The following is a 14,941-nucleotide window of genomic DNA, read 5'->3' as shown; positions in this document are numbered from 1 at the left end:
AATTGAGTCAAGGTAGATAATTAACGGAGAATGTTATTTTTTATAACATTTTTAATTAGCTAGGAGAATAAAATTTTTATTGTCATGATCATTATTTTCTCACTTAAATTATGTGAGAGTAAATAATTTTCATCTTAAAAATTGGAGTTAATATCTCAAAAGGTCACGCAACTATAATAAATTATAGAGAAAATTTATTGCAATTTGTTTTGTATCAATAATTTTTTTTTAAAAAAAACTCTTTATCGTAAAATAAAATAAAATAAATATAGCAAAATAAATGAAACTGTGTTCATACACTCTAGATTGTGTGTTGTATATATATATATATATTACTTGTGTAATGTTTAATGAACTTTCGTTAAGAATATGTGTTAACAATGAGATTCGAACCTTGGTACAACAACATTAAAAGAGTCTTAAGTACCCATCTTAGAACCATTGGGCCAACTATATGATTTATTCATTGGGTGCTCTATGTTAATTTTATACAAATACCAATCGATTTCTACATAGATATATATATATATATTTCGTAACGAAGTTAATGGGTGCTCGAGCACCCGACAGACACCATGTGGGTCCGCCCCTGAATTCATACATCAACATTAGCATATTAGTTGGATTATAATATTTTATATTAATAATAAACAGATTAAATAACTCATATTCTAGAAACAAAAAATTATATCTAAATAATAAAATTTCTAAGCTAATTTATGTAAATAAATTTATTAGTATAAATATAAAATATAATGTCAAAAAAATAAATAAAATATCAAAAAGATTTTAAGGGGGTATTTTGGTCTTTACCTAGAATAATCCCATGGTATTAGAGCTAATACCACCAAATGGAAGGTACATAACTAATCCTAGATTGATAATACATAGACCCAAAATTCCTACCAAACATATTATTCAATAATACCACACATAATACTTGGACTATTTCTCCTAATACTCCCTATCAAACGACCCCTAAAAGTTACTCAAGGGTAAGGTTAGGAGAAGTAGAAGGATAAGTTAACATTTTTGGGAGAAGTTATTATATTATCATAGCATTTTTTGTAGCATGTTTTATAATAACATTATTCATATCCGGAAGTATTTTTTCAAGCTAATTCAAAAAAAAAACTAAAAAAAGACTTGTTTTTTGAAGACTCACTTTCATCATTACCTCGATAAAAGACGATCCAAATTTCAAGAGGAACCATGCCACATTAGTAGAAGCCCCTAAACGAATTCAACCCTCATATATTGTTTTCTCCGATTGCTTGTTAAAAACAACTCGAATGGATTGAGATTGATTCTCAAAATTTAGCATCTTGTTGAAACACTTCTTGGGGATGCTACTTATTTCACCAACATGTAAATTAAATCGTTCCAAAATATTATTCCAACCAGTTTTTACGAAAAAAATCATAGGAATCGAACTCGCGAAGTCGTTTTCCAACTGAGCAACTTCAACCAATTTGCCCAAACACCTTTTAGTCATGAGGATGCACAGTTAAATATATAATCGTTTATCCATTATCTATACATATATACGATTATTTTTTAAAAGTTACTGTGCAATCTCATGGATGCATGTGGATCCGCTCCTAAAAAGGTATGTATAGATCAAGAATTAAGGTATAAAGTTAGTAGTTAATGATTGTTATTGCAAAAGTCATAGGCTAACCCCAACTCATCTCCTTCTTATTTGTAGTATAAGTATATAATATTTAGTAATCACTTAAAAAAAACTTAATTTATTCAACGTGTTTTACCATATAGTATATTATTTTATTTGCTTTGTATCTAGATATTTTTTCATCGAATTTCTCTTACAACCCTACTTTGTATTGAATAACTTTCTTTTTAGTCGAACGTCTATCAAAAACAATTTCTCGACCCAACAAAGATACAAAAACTCTTTGTACACCTTATTCTCTGCATACCCCACACGTGAAATTATATATTAACATTATTAACTACTTTTTTATATTTTTTTATAGAGTCTCAAAACTTCAAATACTGAACCGTCTCTGACCCTACAATGTGTGGAATATCTTTCAAAGTCCAAAGATTGCAAGGTTCTGTGTGTATTTGTCCTTCCGTACAAATCTAGGTATCTCACATGACTCAATGGTCCTAATTACACGTTAGACATTTTGTATGCTATGTATCTGAATTATAGAGAAGCTCTATTGCTTTCAATTTTTTATTTATTCGTCAATTTATTTCGTATCATATTTAATGTGTAAAATAATACTGAATATATTGTCATTGCGCATACCTTTCATTCTCAATGCTAGATGTTGTTTCTTATTTGCTATGAGGTTAGATATGATCTGTTTTCAGCTGGAAAATGAAAGGTGTAATGTACTCCCTCCGTCTCATTTTATATGTCATTTTTTGGATTATAAGAGTCAAATAAATCTATCTTTGATCGTAAATTCTTCATAGATCTTTTAAACATTTTGAAATGTCAATTATGGTGACCCATAGTACTTTTTACGTAGTTTACAAATATATAAATTTTATTTTAAAAAAATTAAAGATTTCATGCATAAATTTTTAATGAAACTTAAATTGTTTGACTCTCAAAACATAAATGATGTAATATAAATCGGGACATAGAGTAATATTTGAAACGGAAAAGGGCCTAAAATACCCTCGAAGTATTGAAAATGGTACACAATTACCCCCCATCCACCTATTAGCCCACAAATACCCTTCACATCCACCTTTGGGTCCAAATTTACCCCTTCATTAACGGACCAAAATTTAAAAAAAAATTATAAATTTTAATTACGTGGCACTCAACCATTGATTGTAATTTAATTATTTAAAATAATTAAAACCCACCCATTACCCACCCAAACTCGCCCAAACCCGCCCCACTTACCCAATTTTAAAAAACCCACCTAACTAAAAAACCCAAACTCTTAACCTCTTCAGAAATTAAGCCAATCTGTCAATATTATATACTGTAACTTCATCAAACATGTTTCATACGGAAAAGAAGCAAAATCATTAAACCGCTTCTACAAGTTGGAACTTTACAGCTTGAGATTGAAAAGGGAACTAAAATTTATTAACATGGCATAAGACACAGGATGTATGATGATTTTTACAAAATAACAGCAATAAAAGCATATGTTGCACACTAAAATAAGTGAACTGCTGGATAAATCCATAGAAAAAAACCTAAACATCAAAGCAAAAGACTTTTTAAAATTGTTCTGATCAGAATAATCTTTTGATGTAAGAAAATTATGCTAAAGAGAAGTTCAACAGAGCTTCAGGTATACAAGGAAATGATATTCGTAAAGAAACCATATTCATTGAATTAAACACTCAATCAACTGGTTGCAGTACACCAACAATGTCTTTACACAAAAAAATTGCTGCCAAAAAATTGGGTTGCAGTACACCAACAATGTCTTTACCATGAGTTTGGGTTTTTTAGTTAGATGGGTTTTTTAAAATTGGGTAAGTGGGGCGGGTTTGGGTGGGTAATGGGTGGGTTTTAATTATTTTAAATAATTAAATTACAACCAATGGTTGGGTGCCACGTGATTAAAAATTATAATTTTTTTTTTTTAATTTTGGTCCGTTAATGAAGGGGTAAATTTGGACCCAAAGGTGGATGTGAAGGGTATTTGTGGGCTAATAGGTGGATGGGGGATAATTGTGTATCATTTTCAATACTTCGAGAGTATTTTAGGTCCTTTTCCGTATTTGAAATTTTTATGATTAGTAAATGCTGAAACGGGACAAATTATTGTTTTGGTGGGACATTAGAATCTTTCTGCAACATAATTGATAGGCCAAATCTCCAAATAAAATGCATAACTTGTATATATATTATATATATATATAAATACAACAGTAAATTCAGATTATGATAAAAGTTTTGGTCCTTCAAAAAATTGTCAATCAAATCTTTCAGTCCTCTGGTCCTGTTGTCATGAATGCTATAATATTATGGTGCGGATATGTTATAATTATGTGAATCAAATATTTAACGATAAGAATATATCGGAATTAAAATTTATATTGGAGGCTATATTTTGCATAGTACGAGTACACATATGAGTTCATAATGTAACAAGAATACTTTACAATTACGCAATTTACATAAGTAATATATTATTTGTCCACCTTTGTCGTAGTTCTATAATTTTATTGACCCACACGTTAATTTTGTCATTCACACAATATTAATTAGTAAATAACAAGTCCAATTGATCCATAAATTGAGTAAACGATTAGTAGGAACTCAAAGGAAGTTCCTTGGTGTACACCTAGTTGGTAGCGCGGTAAGAAATAACTAATTTATGTATTAATTTTCATATACTTTATATGATATTTGATAGATAGATAAATATGAAATATGTTATTTATATATAAAACTCACGTAATGTGTATTGGATATTTAGAAGTACATAACTAATTAATAGTACATATATATTATGAGGGAATCTATATATGTATTATTGTAAAATAACTTTAAACGAAAAAATAAAAAATAACTAATACATGAAGTCCATGCATAGGCCATAGCTAATTTTTACATAAAATAAGTACATAGATTCATTCTAACTAATCTCCGAATTACAATTTCATTTGTCAAACTTTACTAAATCACCCTTTGAATATATTTCTTCCGTTCGATATTATTTGTCATGATTTCTATTTTTAGAGTCAAATTATAAAAAATTTTACTAAAATTTTAAGATGTATTTTTTCATCATATTAATATGCAAAAAATTGTAATTTATAGTACTTTTCATATAGTTTTAACAACTCTAATTTTTATGTTTAAAATATTGAATTAATTTGATCTAATTTAACTTTGAAAATTAGTCAAATTGACTTTCGAAAAGCGAAACATGACAAACAATTTCGGACGGAGAGAGTAATAAATGCAATGTCTTGAAAAATATAATATAGAAACAATTGTAATTAATGATAAGAGTAAATTCGGAAATAAGTATTAAATTATTCATTGATTTGATAAAATGAACAAATATTGTTGGATATTATTGTGAATCAAGTAGACTTTGTACGGGCTTTTTTGTTAGAAGTCATGAATGAGCTTGATTTAGATGGAATTATTGGGTTGAGTAAAGTATTGTAGAGTTTTATTTGGGATCAAGACCCGATTATCAATCAGTTAAATAAGATTAGGGATTAGACAGAAGGGTTATGTGTATTATAAAGAAATCGTTTGTTCCTCTCATCTTCTTTTTAGAATCTTAACTTCTCATCTTTATCTTTAATTACTTATTATTTCGATATTTCTCTTTATAATTCAAGTATTTTTATTCTAATTTATCATTAATGATTTAATATTTATGTATATGTATTTAGAATTTGAATGCATTTAATTGATAACTATTATTGAAAAAAGAAGATAAGTACCGTTAAATGATTACCAAATGACACCTAGTTTGATATAAATGCACCTCCTTTCAATCATTTATTGAATAATGACTTTTCTTAGCATTATCATATAAATTTGTACGTTAATAAATATGATGTGGAGATTTCTTCTGTTCCTTATAAATATCCATCATCTCTGTAACAAAAATTTGGAAGCGGAATAAAATTTGAAGTTTATAAATTTTAAATGTTAATTTTTTAAGTTATTGACTTTTAACATAATAATTTCTTTATATTAAAAAAATTCAATACGTATATATATACTAAAATTATTATATTTGATCTAATTCGAATCGTGATTTCTAACTCCTTCACTAACTAGTTATAAAGTTAAATTTGATTCTTTATCACCTTATCGTATCATGCTTCCCGATGTTCCGTCGTATCGTTTTCAAAATTTTGAAAATCTGTTTTTTGTTTTATACATTGGAAATAGCTTCTTTTTTTCCCTTCAATTATTGCCATCTTTTTCCTTCCTTAATTAAATAAAGGTTGAATATAATATTCCATCTTCTGTCCATAATTATTTGTTTATTTTTTTTAAAATTATTTTTAATTAATTGTTTATTTTCACAAATTAAAAAATAACAATTATTTTTATCTATTTAATTTTAAATATTTATTTTATCCTTAATGAAATTGTTTATAGCCACACATCTTTCTATGATTCATTTTATATCACAAATTTTTAAAGTCTTCATTTTTTTTAAAATTCTATGTCGAGTCAAACTACCACACATAAAATGAAACTGATGAAGTAACATTGTTGAAATTTTTAATGAGTAAATCGATTTAGGTATTCTATCAATATATTAATAGAATTAAAATGGTGAGCTCATTATATCAATTGTTATTTTTTTAATTGGCGTGTCAAGTAAAAAATGAACAAGTTAGTAAAAGAAGAGGAAATATTAAAGAACACCTACTTTTAGTAAGGATGACATGTGAATAGAAATAGATGAACTGCTTTTTTCAAAGTTTTGAATTACTCTCTATTCACTTTTATTCGTATAATATTTCAAACACAGAGTTTCTTTAAATATGTATTTTTTCAATTATTAATTTAACATAAGAATTTCATCAATTCAACCTTTGAAAAACCTTTCACTAATACAATTATTATATGAACTATTGACATAATTCTATAAGTAATAAACAACAAAATAAAAATAAAAATAAGAAATAGAACCATAGAATCTACTTCAAAATGTTGATAACTTGGTTCGCGCCTCAATATGCTTGTTATAAAAAGAATAAATTATTGTAAATGTTAGCACATAATTATGTAAGAAGGTAAACAATATTTGTTGATTTCTTTTATTTGAATGCGGTTAAAGAGAATATGTATATATAAAAAAAATTATAAATAATTATTTTTATTTTTGATAAAAGTTTGAAGCCATATTTTTTTTTGCGCTATATAGCCGCCCCTGCCTATTCTTCATATCATTGATATGTTAATAATTATGAGCGAGTACATTAAATTTGTGCCCTCAAAGTCTTTGGTAGTACACAATTACACACAATCAAGATGATTATGCAACTTCAATTTCTTTGAAGAATGAAATGAAACTTTTCGATCTTCTTTTGGTGTTTGACATCTGTGTTAGAGTTTGAGTAAGTCTGAATATACACTTAAAAGTCTCATATTAAAAATAAAGTGCTTCCTAACAAAACAGTTTTCGTATTAAAAGACACTCAAATCTAAAATATCGAATTAAAAATAAAAGAATATTCACCAATCATTCCATCACAATAGGTGTCCATCACTACTTTGAAAAATATCCATTTTACTTATTAGAAGTAAAATAATAAATAATAATTGGTCCCCTCTATGGACAACCACTTTTTAGTCTTTAACCTTAAACGTTATCTACTATGCTAAATCACGAGCCTACTCAATACAAAGATAATATGCATGTGTACCAGGTTCATTTGATTTTTTACTTTTATTTTTTAGTACAAGAAAAATAAATTTATGTGTAAAAATCTATTCATTTTAAAAATACAATTACAAGCCGGTTGGATACTAAAAATCTACCACACCTTTTGTCCAATTGTAAAGGTCTAATTTACTTTGGACTTAGGCCTAGATTTGATTTTTGGATTTTTCCCATTTCAATACGTGATTTCGCCTAAGGTGTAATGTGTATCCTTTTTCCAAAGGCTTGTCTTCCGTCAATTACATGGTCGTCACCAATTCATAAAATATTTGAGCTTATAAAACTTAAATCATGGATTCGATCACCTCCATGGACACTTCTTTAATTTTCTTTAAGTTCACCATTTTAAGATTTATTGGTAAATAAAAATAGGAAGTTTTTGATATATATTTATATGTATAAACATTCTATTTTGACTTTCATTGATACGAATTATAAAAAAAATAAAGAAGATTTTTTAATCTTGTAATCTTTATTAAACATGTCGTTTGTGTGTAAAGTTGAAATGAAAGAGTTGTTAAAAGGGGAATAAATTCTTTTTTTAACAGAAAGTACGATAAACAAATTGAAACGAGGAAAATATATAACATATATAGCTATCAAATTGATGGTTGTTGGTCCATACATCATATCTACTATAGATACTCTTATCTACATCGAATTCCTAAAAGAAATCTGATGAAAGAAAAATTCTATGGTCCATAAAGAATTCGTACACATTTCTTTTAAAAGAGATATGGGGGTTGCTCTATTTTTGGATCATCAAACCACAATAATGCTTACAAAATTGATATATCATAATGCATGTGGGCTGCATAATCCAGCAACTTGATACCCTATATATGTTTGTATTAATAATTCTAGAAAAGGTAGATTATCGGAGTTTGAATAAATTATTTATTAATATATATATACATACATAAATAAGATTAAAATTAAAATTATTGAATTCTGACAAACTTGTGAACAAAACTATAAGTTAATTTAATGTCCTTAACCGATGATGAAAACAAATTCAAGATTTCAACTAGTATGATTCAGATTATAAAAAAGTAAACATAAATTAAAGTAAAAAATATTCAATACTATATATACGTTTTTCATTACCCCACACACACCCTCATTTCGTTATTAGTTCATTTAGAAAAGAATAGCATATTCTTATATTTTCATTAATAAGAAGTTTTTATTTTTATAGTTATAGTAATATACAAATCTTCAACTCTTTATTATTGAATTTAGTGTCCAATCAAAACTATAACTTAAAAAAAGTGAAACCTAAGTAATATCATTTTTATGGATGAAGTAAGTATAATTTTCCAATATAAGTGAGACTTTAAAACTTTGATGTTGACAGCTAGCTAGCTAGCTAGCTTCTAAATAATTCTAATATAAACAGTTGTCGAGTCACGTGTAGTCAATTTTTAAAAAGCCAAACAAATAATGCAAATCATTTCCCAACAACAACAACATTATATTATATAGTATATAGTTTTATTATTTTTTCTAACAACATTACATTACATATATACAATTTCTTCCTGCTGGCTGCATGCCACCCTTGGCCTAACAAATATGACGAATAATAATTGTAAGGATAAAATAGAAACAGACATCATAGGATGGTTCGATGAAGTCGCCGAAGATTCCGCCGTTATACAACGGCAGACGCTTCGACGAATTCTTGAAATGAATCACGGTGTGGAGTATCTTAAAAATTTGATTGGAGATATTAAAATTGAAGAAATTGATGAAAATTTATTGGAGTCAATTTATGCTTCTTTAGTCCCTCTTGCTTCTCATGCAGATATTGAGCCTTTTACAAAGAGAACTGCTGATGGAGATACAACTCCTCTACTCACTCAACAACCCATTACAAATCTATCATTAAGGTGAGGGTTTCTTTTTTATAGTATTTTTGTTTTTGCTTTTTATAGTATTTTTGTTTCCCTTAGTTTATACATGTTTACTTTAATTATGGAGCCTACTTTTGTGCCTTAATAATTTGGCTGCTACTAATTTGTTTCTTTCACTAATAAGTAATTATTTTTTTCATATAAAAGTGGAAGTTTGTTTTGATGATATTTTATTTGTTGTGGGAACTATGTTTAGTTCAGGAACCACAGAGGGAAGACAAAAATTTGTGCCCTTTACACACCATAGCTCTCAAACTACTCTTCAGATTTTCAAGTTGGCAGCGGCATATAGATCAAGGTATGATTTTTTTAATTTTTTTTACAAATTTTGGAGATTTTTAAGTGTTTAATCAAGTTCTTAGTGAAATTAAAAATTAAGTGTATCGAAACAAAAACTAATTTTTGGAAAGCTAAAAAAGAAAAACATTTTTAAATTTGGAAATTTGGTTAAAGCTTAAATTGTTGCTCTAATATTGACAAAAGTGTTTATTTTCGAGAATTAAGTTGTTTGGTCAAGCTTATAGGAAAAACATAAGTATTTTGAGTAATAGCAGACTCTTTTTTTTAGAGCGTGAAAAAAATAATTTTTCTTTAGAAACACTTTTGATATCTTGGTCAGACGTAAATTGTTGATGAATTGTTCGATCAAGCTGCTTTTAGGTAAAAACATAAATATTTTGAGTACTAGCAGAAATTATTTTTTAGAGCGTAAAAATAATAACTTATCTCCATAAACACTTTTGATATATTGGTCAGACATAAACTATTGTTAATTCCAAGCAGATTTTAAAAATTTGACCAAACTAAATATTTTCATCATGAGTTAATTATTCTTAAATTTGACTGATTTTTGTATTAATTTTGCATGGTGGGGTGTCACAGGATATATCCAATAAGAAGAGGAGGAAGAATTCTTGAATTTATATATAGCAGCAAACAATGTAAAACAAAAGGAGGAATAATAGTAGGAACAGCCACAACACACTATTATGCTAGTGATGAATTCAAGATTAAACAACAACAAACAAAGTCATTCACTTGTAGCCCTCAAGAAGTTATTTCATGTGGAGATTATAAACAATCAACATATTGTCACCTCCTTCTTGACTTATATTTTTCACGTGAAGTTGAATTTGTTACATCAGCTTTTGCTTATAGCATAGTTGAAGCATTTAGATCATTTGAAGAAATGTGGAAGGAATTGTGCCATGACATTAGGGAAGGTAGTCTTAGCTCAAGAATCAACATAGATAATGTCCAAAAATCCGTGTCAGGTATTGTTATTATCTTATCTAAAAGTTTACAGGGTGTATTTTTAATGACTTCTGTTATCTGTTGTACACGTACACCCCCAACCTTTACGTAACACTTAAAAAATCTTTTTTTAAATAGGGATAATGCCCAAGTACCCCCTCAACCTATGCCCGAAATCTCAGAGACACACTTATACTATACTAAGGTCCTATTACCCCCCTTAACTTATTTTATTAATAATTTTTTACCCCTTTTTAGCTTACGTGGCACTATCTTGTGGGCCCAACGATGGTTGACTTTTTTTCCGAACTAAAAAGGGGTAGAAAATTACATATAAAATAAGTTCAGGGGGTAATAGGACCTTAGTATAGTATAAGTGTATCTCTGGGATTTCGGGCATAGGTTGAGGGGGTACTTGGGTATATTCCCTTTTAAATATAATGAGTGACATTGAGATTTGAACAAAAGATCAATAATTAGTTGCAATGTTATAGTATGTTGACATCTTATATAAAAGCTTGAACTTGTTGAAAAAAAATTCATTTTTAATTACTTCATTATATTTATGCCTTCAACGTACACCTCTTCACGTGCTACACTCTTTCTTCTTTGGTTTAGTACGTAATATTCTTTTAATAATGAGTGGCAGGGACTAGGGAGACTTAACAGAAGATCCCTAGCCTGCTCTGATATCAATATTAAAGTATAGATATATGATACTATCTGATCAAGATTATAATATTAGAAAAAAAATACATTTTTAATCACTTCATTATTATGTCTTTAACCCCCATACATGTTACACTTTCATCTTTTCCCCTAGCACGTAAAAATTCATTTTAATAATGAGCGACAATAAGAGTTAAATATTAAGATCTTATATGAATACTAAAGTATATATATGCATTATTACGTCATCTAAAAATTTAAGCTGTTAATATAAAAATAACACTACATTTTTTAATTACTTCATCATGTCTTCAACAGGTATCACTCAGCCTAATCCAGAGTTGGCTTCAAGAATTGAATCAATTTGTGTGGAGCAAGAAAGGGCAGATTGGTTTAACATAATCCCAAAATTATGGCCAAATGCTAAATATGTTTACTCAATAATGACAGGATCAATGATGCCATATCTAACAAAATTAAGACATTATGCTGGGGAATTACCTCTAGTGAGTGCTGATTATGGATCCACTGAGAGTTGAATTGGAGTTAATGTGGATCCATCTAATCCACCAGAAAAAGTTACTTTTGCAGTTGTACCTACTTTTTCTTACTTTGAGTTTATACCCCTTTATAAACACAAGTCAAATTATAATTACCAAAATGGAAATATTAATTCAACAAATGATGATTACATAGAAGGTAATCTTGTGTCCTTGTGTCAAGTCAAAAGTGGACAACAATATGAAATCGTCCTAACAACTTTTACAGGTACGTAAAATATATTAATTTTCTCAATTTTGGTACTACATGCATGTAAATATCTCTATACATATCAGATTCAAAATTTAAAATTTCTTGTTTACTTGTGAAATTAGAGTCCCCTTGGGTACTAGGAGTCTTAACACCTTTACGGCTTGAATCTGAATTTAGTCAGATACTAAGTGGGAAAAAAAATTAAAAAATTGGTTATGTTGACATATTAACAACTCATTTTATGTATAACTAATTCCTACTTCTTAAATTATATCATATTATTTCTACTTGCAGGTCTTTATAGATATAGATTAGGGGATGTGGTAGAAGTGGATGGTTTTTACAAGAAAACCCCTAAACTCAACTTCATATGCAGGAGAAACCTGATATTAACAATAAACATCGATAAGAACACTGAAAAAGACCTCCAATTAGTAGCGGAGAGAGGCTCACGAATACTAAGCAAGGGCACAAGACGAGCCGAGCTAGTAGATTTCACGAGCCATGCAAACGTGACAAAGCAACCGGGTCACTATGTGATTTATTGGGAAATCAAAGGGGAAGTCGATGAAAAGTTACTCGATGAGTGTTGTAGAGATATGGATGCTTCGTTTGTAGATCATGGTTATGTTGTTTCAAGAAGAACAAAATCCATTGGTCCATTAGAGTTATGCATTGTAGAGAGAGGCACTTTCAAGAAAATATTGGAATCTTACATAGGAAATGGGGCTGCATTGAGTCAATTCAAGACTCCTAGATGCACTAGCAACAAAGAGTTACTAAATATCCTCAATGTTTGTACCATTAAGAGGTTTTATAGTACAGCTTATGGGTAGTAAATTAGAATAATATGGTGATTATGTATCCACGGTTCGTGATATCTTAATTTATGTGACATATTTTTATCTTAATTTATGTGACGTATTTTTATTTGTAGTTTAAATAACTTGAGTTTTAAAACCAACCACTTCTACCATATCCCCTAATGTATAAAAAAAAAAAACCGGCAAGTAAAAAAGAAAAATATAATTTAAGACATAGGAATTTTATATTGACATTTTGAACAAAAAATTTCCAATATAATATAGGAAAAATTATTAAACTAGTCATAATTCCTAACTTAATAAGTAAAAATACCTACATTTTAAGATAATTATTAAAAATGTCAAAATGTCAATAATCAAGAAATCTCTCTATTAATAAAGGTATTTTTGAATTCATCATTTATTTTGCGAGATTTTGTTTTCAAAATCACACATTATGTTGAATTTTCGGATTGTATGTATTAAGGATTTTCCGTCATTTTTTTAAATTTTTATGTGAGTTTGTTAACTTACTCATCAAATATTTACGTCTTTCATATTTTTTGTATTTAAAATAATTTTTGTCGATCTATGTTTACATTTGTTTTTATATTTCAAATTTAGTAGAATCCACATTAACATTTAGGTATTGAGTTGTTTCGCAAAAGTATTTGAAAGTATTTTGAATGTTCTATAGTTTGTAATCAAATTTATGTTTACAAAGTGATAATCTAAATACAAACCTATATTTTGATTATTTAAAATTGTGAATGAATACGAAATCAAAAATAAACTAGTTGGTATAAACATATAATGAGCAAAATAAAATACAAAATATTTGACTGATGCAATTAGGATGAATACACATATAATGAATACATAAACAAACTGTATTTTAGCTATTTATAGTTGAGAATGAATTGAATATCAAATATAAATAAAAATTTTTATGATATACATTAGGACGAATACGAAATCAAATCTAAATACAAATTTTATGATATACATCGGGACGAATACGAAATTAAATCTATATACAAACTATTTGGTATACAAAGTGATATAAAAAATAAACAAAATAAAATACATATGTAAGATGGATGAATACCTATATCATGAATACATGAGTATTGTATTCTGAATACTGGAAAAATTTCTTAAAAGGAGATTTTCATAAATCATAATCTTAACATGATAGCCAAATAACTTTATAAAATTTCAGACATTTTAAAAGATAAATTATAATTTAATAACGTCAAAATATGTCTTAGTAAAATAAAGTGCTTAAAAAAAAGAAAATTGAATATTGAATTTTTAGAACAATGGTGATAGGCGTGCTTTTTAGAACATGGTGAAAGAAGAAGAAAGAGATGGAAGTTGGTGTATTTTGATAAATTGTCAATTACTTCTTTGTTTTAAAGTTTTGTAACATATAAGACTTTTACGCAATTCTTTCTTTTTAATATTTTTTTCTCCCCTTAATTTCTCTTTTCTCTTTTTAGTAATTGTTTCTTTTTTGACATTTTTATTAAATATTAAAAGTACTGTCAATGAATCCTACTAAATGTCAAAATATTGACATTTTGAAAATTTTCATTATTCTAATATATTGTTTGTGCTTTCTAAGTTTAACATTTTTGTCAAATAGTAAAAAACAAAAGTACATTTTTTTTATTTTCTAATCTCTTAGCTACACTTCCAATATTTATTAAAAATATATATATTTTAGTTTGACTGTGAGGCTACTTTAGCAAAGAGAATGTAAACATACAAAACAATGTTTTCTTAGTTCTTGTAATATGAATGGCGTTAAAAAATAATAAATTACATATTATTCTTTTCAATAATTACATTTTATATTATACTTAGTTGTTTTTAATAAATATGTTAAAAAATTTGACTCGTTACATATTTTTTTCCAAAAAGAATTGCAAAATCGTAATTTCAAAGGTCCATAAATTGAGAAAAATTAAATAGGGACATTTACTAAGCAAATGTTCTATATGAGATAATCGGCGAAAATTAGCGACTTTCGGCATATGCATCTAAGAGGTCAAAAATTAATCTTGCAACTTCTTATTTCCAAAATGAAGCTAATATACATAATTTTTGAGTTTTGTATACATTATTTTGCGATAAAGTTATTTTACAGAGACAAATCGAGTGTAGT

General features: G+C 27.6%; 1 long non-coding RNA gene across 3 annotated transcripts; it reads left to right on the top strand.

The window, feature by feature from the left end:
* The first annotated feature begins 8,810 nt into the window (after positions 1-8,810).
* On the top strand, positions 8,811-12,879 carry GH3-18 (GRETCHEN HAGEN 3-18). 3 transcript variants are annotated; one of them, XR_011211235.1, is made up of 5 exons: positions 8,811-9,268; positions 9,489-9,590; positions 10,175-10,566; positions 11,534-11,983; positions 12,263-12,879. It is a non-coding gene; the product is annotated as a GRETCHEN HAGEN 3-18 (long non-coding RNA). The 3 variants fall into 3 exon arrangements; XR_011211237.1 differs by having other exon boundaries at positions 8,841-9,268; positions 12,345-12,879; XR_011211236.1 differs by having other exon boundaries at positions 8,841-9,268; positions 11,534-12,879.
* The last annotated feature ends 2,062 nt before the right edge of the window (positions 12,880-14,941 follow it).

The sequence above is a fragment of the Solanum lycopersicum genome, chromosome 8 (assembly GCF_036512215.1).
Source record: "Solanum lycopersicum chromosome 8, SLM_r2.1".
In the NCBI taxonomy this organism is placed as follows: domain Eukaryota; kingdom Viridiplantae; phylum Streptophyta; class Magnoliopsida; order Solanales; family Solanaceae; genus Solanum; species Solanum lycopersicum.
This window is presented reverse-complemented; position numbering and strand designations above follow the sequence as displayed.